Here is a 7,459-nt window from a genome sequence, read left to right as displayed (position 1 = left end):
AAGGGTTTCGGCCAGAAACGTTCGCCTATTCCTTCGCTCCATAGATGCTGCTGCATCCGCTCTGAGTTTCCCAGCAATTTTGTGACCCTTCCATAAGGTCGTCCACTGGGGGGTCTGCAGGCCGATCCACGATCCACACACCTTGGTGCAACGTGGGCAGTGGAGACTGGCGGCGGTTGGTAGTTGTCGAGCCTCCTTCTCTCTCTTTACGCTGCTGTCGCTTTGTCTCTGCTACACGGCGTGGTTCCATTTCGTGAAGTGCAGCTCATTCCTGCACGAACTTTCTCCAGGAATGCATGTCTAGTGCAATGCACTCTCAGTTGCTTGATGTGATGTGGAATTTCTTCAAACTGTTCTAGGTGTTGTCCTTGAAGCTTTTCTTTGGCCCGCCGGGGGCTCACCGACCTCCTTCAGTTGAGAATACAGGATTTGTTTAGGGTGACATGTTTTGAACATATGGATGATATGGCCAGTCCATTGAAGTTGGTGCTGCATTATTGTGGTGGTGATGCTGGTCATGTTGGCTTTCTCCAAATGCTGATGTTGGTGCGTTTGTCCTCCCAGCTGATCCTCAGAATTTTTCGTAAGGATCTTCGGTGATATTGTCCCAGGGCTCTCAGGTGCCTGCTGTAGGAGGTCCATTACTCAACTCCATACAACGGGGTGTTAGAGAACAACGGCTCTGTAGACCAGCAGTTTGTTTGAGCCTTTAGGTCTCGACCTTTAAAGACTCGTCTCCTGAGTCTGGCGTAGGCGTGGCGTTGGTGTGGGAAGAAACCGAAGATCTCAGGGAAAACACAACAGGTCACGAGAAGAAGGTACAAACTCCGTACAGACAAGCACCCATATTCGGGATCGAACCTGGGCCTCTGGCGCTGTAAGGCAAGATGCTGGTGATCTCAGGCTTGTCTCAACAGCTTAGTCCTGTGATCTTCGAAGGAGGAGTTGTGGTGATCACCGGCTCCTTTCTGCAGTTCACATTTGCCTTAAGCAGTGCTGACAGTGCAGATTTCTCCCTGGTGGCTCAACTTTGAGCTTCAAGAAGTGATGATAGCAGAATATCCTGGCACCCAGTCTTTTCCAGTGTGTGTATTCGTGTCTTTGAACTTGTCAGCATCCTGGAAAACCAAACATTGTACCTGATACACTCTGGTGCATAACCGGATATTAATTCCAAAACAGATTTTAAATATCAATTGTTTATTAATACAAGACAATTCCAGGATAAAGTGTCAACAATTAAAATAAAGGGTAACTTCTTCAGGATAGAAATTAGATATTTTTTCACTCAGAATATTTTTCAAGGGTTGAAAAAAATGCTGTTAATTGCATTCGAGCAAGATCAACATATAATTGATACTAAGAAGTAATAAACCATATCACAGTAAGAGAGGAAACTGCATTTAAAGTGTAGATCAGGCATGATCTGCCTGAAAGGTACAGACCCAAAATGGTGCCTGTCAAGATTCAAGATTGCAGCTTCCAGCCAACAGGCATCAGTGTCTACATTTAACCATATAACCATATAACAATTACAGCACGGAACAGGCCATCTCGGCCCTACAAGTCCGTGTCGAACAATTATTTTCCCTTAGTCCCACCTGCCTGCACTCATACCATAACCCTACATTCCCTTCTCATCCATATGCCTATCCAATTTATTTTTAAATTATACCAATGAACCTGCCTCCACCACTTCCACTGGAAGCTCATTCCACACCGCTACCACTCTCTGAGTAAAGAAGTTCCCCCTCATGTTACCCCTAAACTTCTGTCGCTTAATTCTGAAGTCATGTCCTCTTGTTTGAATCTTCCCTATTCTCAAAGGGAAAAGCTTGTCCCAGGGCTCTCAGGTGCCTGCTGTAGGAGGTCCATTACTCAACTCCATACAACGGGGTGTTAGAAAACAACGGCTCTGTAGACCAGCAGTTTTGTTTGAGCCTTTAGGTCTCGGCCTTCAAAGACTCGTCTCCTGAGTCTGGCGTAGGCTCCGCTGGCACAACACAGGCGATGGTTGACCTCAGAATCAACGTCAGCTTTTGAGGAAAGAATGCTGCCAAGGTTGGGGGTGGTCAACGTTTTCAAGAGTAGTGTCGTCCACTTTTAGACGGCTGGTTGGGTGGAGGTTGATGTGGGTCCTGTGTCTAGGCCCATGTCTCTGTAGGCCTTGGCAAAGGCATTCAGGATGCCCTGGAGGTCTTCTGCAGAGTGTGCTGCAATGGCCGAATCGTCCGCGTGCAGAAGCTCCATGATGGCGGTGTTACTGACTTTGCTCTTGGCCTTCAAACTATTAATAGTGATAATGTGCGAGGATCGTTGGTCATGTGCAGACTCGGTGGGCATGTTTCCACGCTGTATCTCTAAACTAAACTAAATTATTAACAGTGTTGGATGCAATTGTAGATGCCAGTTTAAACCAAAGATTGACACGAAATGCTGAAGTAACTCAGCATCTCTGGCGAGATTGGCTGACGTTTCGGGTCATGAAAAACCACGAAAATTCAAGACGTGAAAAGCCACAAAAATTCAAGACGTGAAAAGCAACAAAAATTCAAGACGTGAAAGGCAACGGCAATTCAAAACTTGAAAAGCCACAAAATTCAAAACGTGAAAAGCCATGAAAATTCATGACGTGAAAAGCCACTAAATCAAGACATGAAAAGCCTCAAAAATTCAAGACATGAAAAGCACGAATATTCAAGACATGAAAAGCCTCGAAAATTCAAGAAACGGAAAGCCAAGAAAATTCAAGACATGAAAAGACACGAATATTCAAGACTTGAAATGGCAACAAAATTTCAAGACGTGAAAATCAATGACTATTCAAGACGTAAAAAGCCACGAATATTCAAGACATTAAAGCCACGAAAATTCAAGGACATTAAAAGCCACAAAAATTCAAGACATTAAAAGCCACGAAAATTCAAGGCGTTATAAAGCCACGAAAATTTAAGGCGTGAAAAGGCCACGAAAATTCAAGATGAAAAGCCACGAAGATTCAACACATGAAAAGCCACGGTTTCGACTTGAAAAGCACGAAAATTCAAGACACTAAAACCACGAAAATTCAAGACATGAAAAGCCATGAAAATTCAAGAATTCAAGCTGGTGTGGGAGGGATGGAGAGAGAGCGAAACACAGTTGTACTTGAAGTTTAAAGAAAGCAATATTCATACTTAACCAAGAGGAATGTGTGAAGTTTAATGTCAAGACCTTGTTCATTGACATAATTGATGTGCAGTGGGATCTTAGGGTCCAGGTTCTCATCTCACAGAAGGAGGCAGTATGAGTAGATAGGCTGCGTGGCGTTGAAAGAGAGCCGGGTTCAGCAGTGACCACTCCGACATTCACAATAACAAGGTGAACTCAGGTGCTTTGTTCTATTTACAGTGGCAAAAATGTCCAGGATGCGCTGTCCCTCCATCAGAACGCATGTGTGAAGATGCTGGCGATCTGTGGCTGAGCGATTTTGCTGATGACACGAAGATTGGAGGAGTTGTAGTCAGTGAGGAACCTGTCGGAAGATACGGCGGGATGAAGATCAGATGCAGAAATGGGCGGAGAAATGGGCGTTGAAATGGCACGTAGATAAAAAAAAACCTCTGTGGCGGTTTGGAGTGTAGGAAATAGGGAACGTTTCGGGCCGAAACCCTTCTCCAGACTGATGTAGGGTGGGGGGGGGGGGGGGGGGGGGGGGTTGGAAGAAGGGGAGGAGGCAATATGGCAACCTGAAATTGGAGAAGTCAATGTTCATGCCGGTGGGGTACAAACTGCCCAAGCAAAATATGAGGTGCTGCTCCTACAATTTCCGGTGGTCCTCACTCTGGCCATGGTGGAGGCCCAGGACTGAAAGGTCGGATTCGGAATAGGAGGGGGAGTTAAAGTGCTGAACCACCGAGAGATCAGGTTGGTTATTGCGGACTCAGCGGAGGTGTTCGGCAAACCGATGTAGATCACCTGACATCTAGAGCAGTGGATGCAATAGATGAGGTTGGAGGAAGTGCAGGTGAACCTTTGTCGCACCTGGAACGACTGCTTGGACAGAGTTTAAACCGAGCAAGTGTGAGGTGGTGCACTTTGGGAGGTTGAAGGCACAAGGAAAGAGTGTAGTTTTTCAGTTTAAAGATACAGTGTGGAAACTATCCTGCACACACTGGGGACAATTTACATATACATTTAGGGGCGCTGCTCTGGCAGCAGCCATGTCATGCAGCTCGTCAGCTCGTCATGCAGCTCGTCAGTTTTTCAACCTTTTTAAAAAATGTTTAGTATGTTTTAAAGTCTGTATTTAATGTTTATTTGTGTGTTTTATGTGGGGGGTGGTGTGGGGGGGGGTGAGGGGGAAACCGCTTCCGTCGCCTCCTCCACGGAGAGGCGAGTTTTTCCAGGTCGCCTCCTCCGTGGCCTAACATCAAGGATCGACGCGGCCTTTCCCGGAGACGCGCCCGGGGCTTCAGCGGCGGGCACAGCGTGGACTCTCGGCGTGGAGCGGGTGAGCCCTCGCTGGGGCTCGCTAGAGGGGAGCGCTCCGTTTCGCTGGCCCGGGGCAGCCGGCAGCCTGAAGTCGCAGCCTGAAGCCGCGGTCTGCAGAGCTCCAGCTGGTGCGGCATCTACAGCCCGGGATCTCACGTTGGGGACCCGGGGGAAGAAGACGCCATCACTGCCGGCCCGCGGCCGACTTCTACCGCGGGGCCGGCATGGATTTACCATCACCCCTGGAGGGGAGCTTCGACCGCCGGCCCTGCAGTCTACGGTGCTTCTGCTGCGGGCGGGGACTTTAAATCTTGACCGCCGGCCTGCGGGCCTACACAACTTAAAGCCGCGGTCTCCGGTGAGGAAGAGCCGATCCTGGAATGACTCTGGACTCTGGTCCAGACCACGGAGGGGGGGGGGGGAATGGAGGAGGACTGGCCAAATTTTGTGCCTTCCACCACAGTGATGAATGCTGTGGTGGATGTTTGTGTTACAGTTGTGTGTTCTTTATTATTGTACACGCTGCAGACAACCCAAATTTCCACCCGCCTGGCTGTGTGGCAATAAATTATATCTAATCTATCTAATCTATTCTATACAAAGCCAATTAACCTGAAAACGTACCTCTTTGGTGTGGGAGGAAACCGAAGATCTCAGGGAAAAACACACACAGGTCACGAGAAGAAGGTACACACTCCGTACAGACAAGCACCCATATTCCGGATCGAACCTGGGGCCTCTGGCGCTGTAAGGCAAGATGCTGGTGATCTCAGGCTTGTCTCAACAGCTTAGTCCTGTGATCTTCGAAGGAGGAGTTGTGGTGATCACAGGCTTCTTTCTGCAGTTCACATTTGCCTTAAGCAGGGCTGACAGTGCAGATTCTCCCTGGTGGCTCAACTTTGAGCTTGAAGAAGTGATGATAGCAGAAAATCTTGGCGCCCAGTCTTTTCCAGTGTGTGTATTCGTGTCTTTGAACTTGTCAGCCTCCTGGAAAACCAAACATTGTACCTGATACACTCTGGTGCATAACCAGATATTAATTCCAAAACAGATTTAAAATATCAATTGTTTATTAATACAAGACAATTTCAGGATAAGTGTCAACAACTTAAATAAAGGGTAACTTCTTCAGGATAGAAATTAGATATTTTTTCACTCAGAATATTTTTCAAGGGTTGAAAAAAATGCTGTTAATTGCATTCGAGCAAGATCAACATATAATTGATACTAAGAAGTAATAAACCATATCACAGTAAGAGATGAAATTGCATTTAAAGTGTAGATCAGGCATGATCTGCTTGAAAGGTACAGACCCAAAATGGTGCCTGTCAAGATTCAAGATTGCAGCTTCCAGCCAACAGGCATCAGTGTCTACATTTAACCTATAACCATATAACAATTTACAGCACGGAGACAGGCCATCTCGGCCCTACAAGTCCGTGCCGAACAATTCTTTTCCCTTTGTCCCACCTGCCTGCACTCATACCATAACCCTCCATTCCCTTCTCATCCATATGCCTATCCAATTTATTTTAAATTATACCAATGAAGCCTGCCTCCACCACTTCCACTGGAAGCTCATTCCACACCGCTACCACTCTCTGAGTAAAGAAGTTCCCCCTCATGTTACCCCTAAACTTCTGTCGCTTAATTCTGAAGTCATGTCCTCTTGTTTGAATCTTCCCTATTCTCAAAGGGAAAAGCTTGTCCACATCAACTCTGTCTATCCCTCTCATCATTTTAAAGACCTCTATCAAGTCCCCCCTTAACCTTCTGCGCTCCAGAAAATAAAGACCTAACTTATTCAACCTATCTCTGTAACTTAGTTGTTGAACCCAGGCAACATTCTAGTAAATCTCCTCTGTACTCTCTCTATTTTGTTGACATCCTTCCTATAATTGGGCGACCAAAATTGTACCCCATACTCCAGAATTGGTCTCACCAATGCCTTGTACAATTTTAACATTTGTGGCAATGAAGACAGTGACTATCATGGGCTTCCCCCACACCGAAGTCAGGAGCAGGCGAGGAGCACCCAGTGGGCTGCTGCAAAACCACGAATGAAAACAATAATGCGTTGTTGGAGATATTCAGCAAGCCGCAGCATCTGTGGAGGGAGAACTGGGTGAATGTCCAGTTATATTCTGTCCTCAAAAGCTGGGGAAAGTTGTCTGAGGGAGACAGACAACAAGAAGGGTGAGGGAGAGTGTCTGAATGGCCTCCCAGATCAATATTACTGTCAGTGATCCACTCCAGAGCCCACTCCTCACTGACACGAGTTCCTGCGTGTTGTGATGGGCTAAGGAGAAGGAGGATCAGCAGCATCTTCCCTGTTTCCAGGCCCAGGACAGGGCCCGCTATTTATAGGCCCCACTCTGCCCCGCCACTCTCCCTCCCCCCCCCCCCCGCCACCCGGGCCATGGCGGCGCCAACCAAGGGGCGGGGCCGAGCGCGGAGAGCGGTGCAGGCGAATAGCCTGAGAGAGCAGGTGGGGGGGGGGGGGGAGGGGAGGGGCGGGGGCGCACACGCGCTAACGTTGACGTTGTGATCAGCTCCGCCCCCGCGAGCGAGGACGAGGTGGCGGTTGGCTATTGGAGGCGGGCGCGACGTTGGATTCAGTGACGTGGGGTTTAGTCGAGGCGAGTCGAGGTCTGGTCGTGAGGAGCAGTATTGGTCGTGAGGTATCGTCGAGGCGAAGCTTCAGTGATCGAGGGTTTTGTCGGGGTGGAGCTGAGGAGAAGTGGGTGTGGGTGAGCTCAGGAAGGGAGACCGAGGGAGAAGCTGCTGAAGGAGACAGTGGAGACCATGTGTGGGTCACAGGCAGGGCTCAGAGGTGAGAGTCCCAGGGAGCTTTGACATGGAGAGCGAGTGAGCAGAAGATGCCGCATCAATGTCCTCTCTCCGGGGCCTGGGAACGGGGAAGATGCTGCTGCTCCTTCTCACACCATCACAGCCCCAGAGATTGGTGTCAGTGAGGGGTTGATGA

This window comes from Amblyraja radiata, unplaced genomic scaffold (genome assembly GCF_010909765.2).
Source record: "Amblyraja radiata isolate CabotCenter1 unplaced genomic scaffold, sAmbRad1.1.pri S141, whole genome shotgun sequence".
In the NCBI taxonomy this organism is placed as follows: domain Eukaryota; kingdom Metazoa; phylum Chordata; class Chondrichthyes; order Rajiformes; family Rajidae; genus Amblyraja; species Amblyraja radiata.
This window is presented reverse-complemented; position numbering follows the sequence as displayed.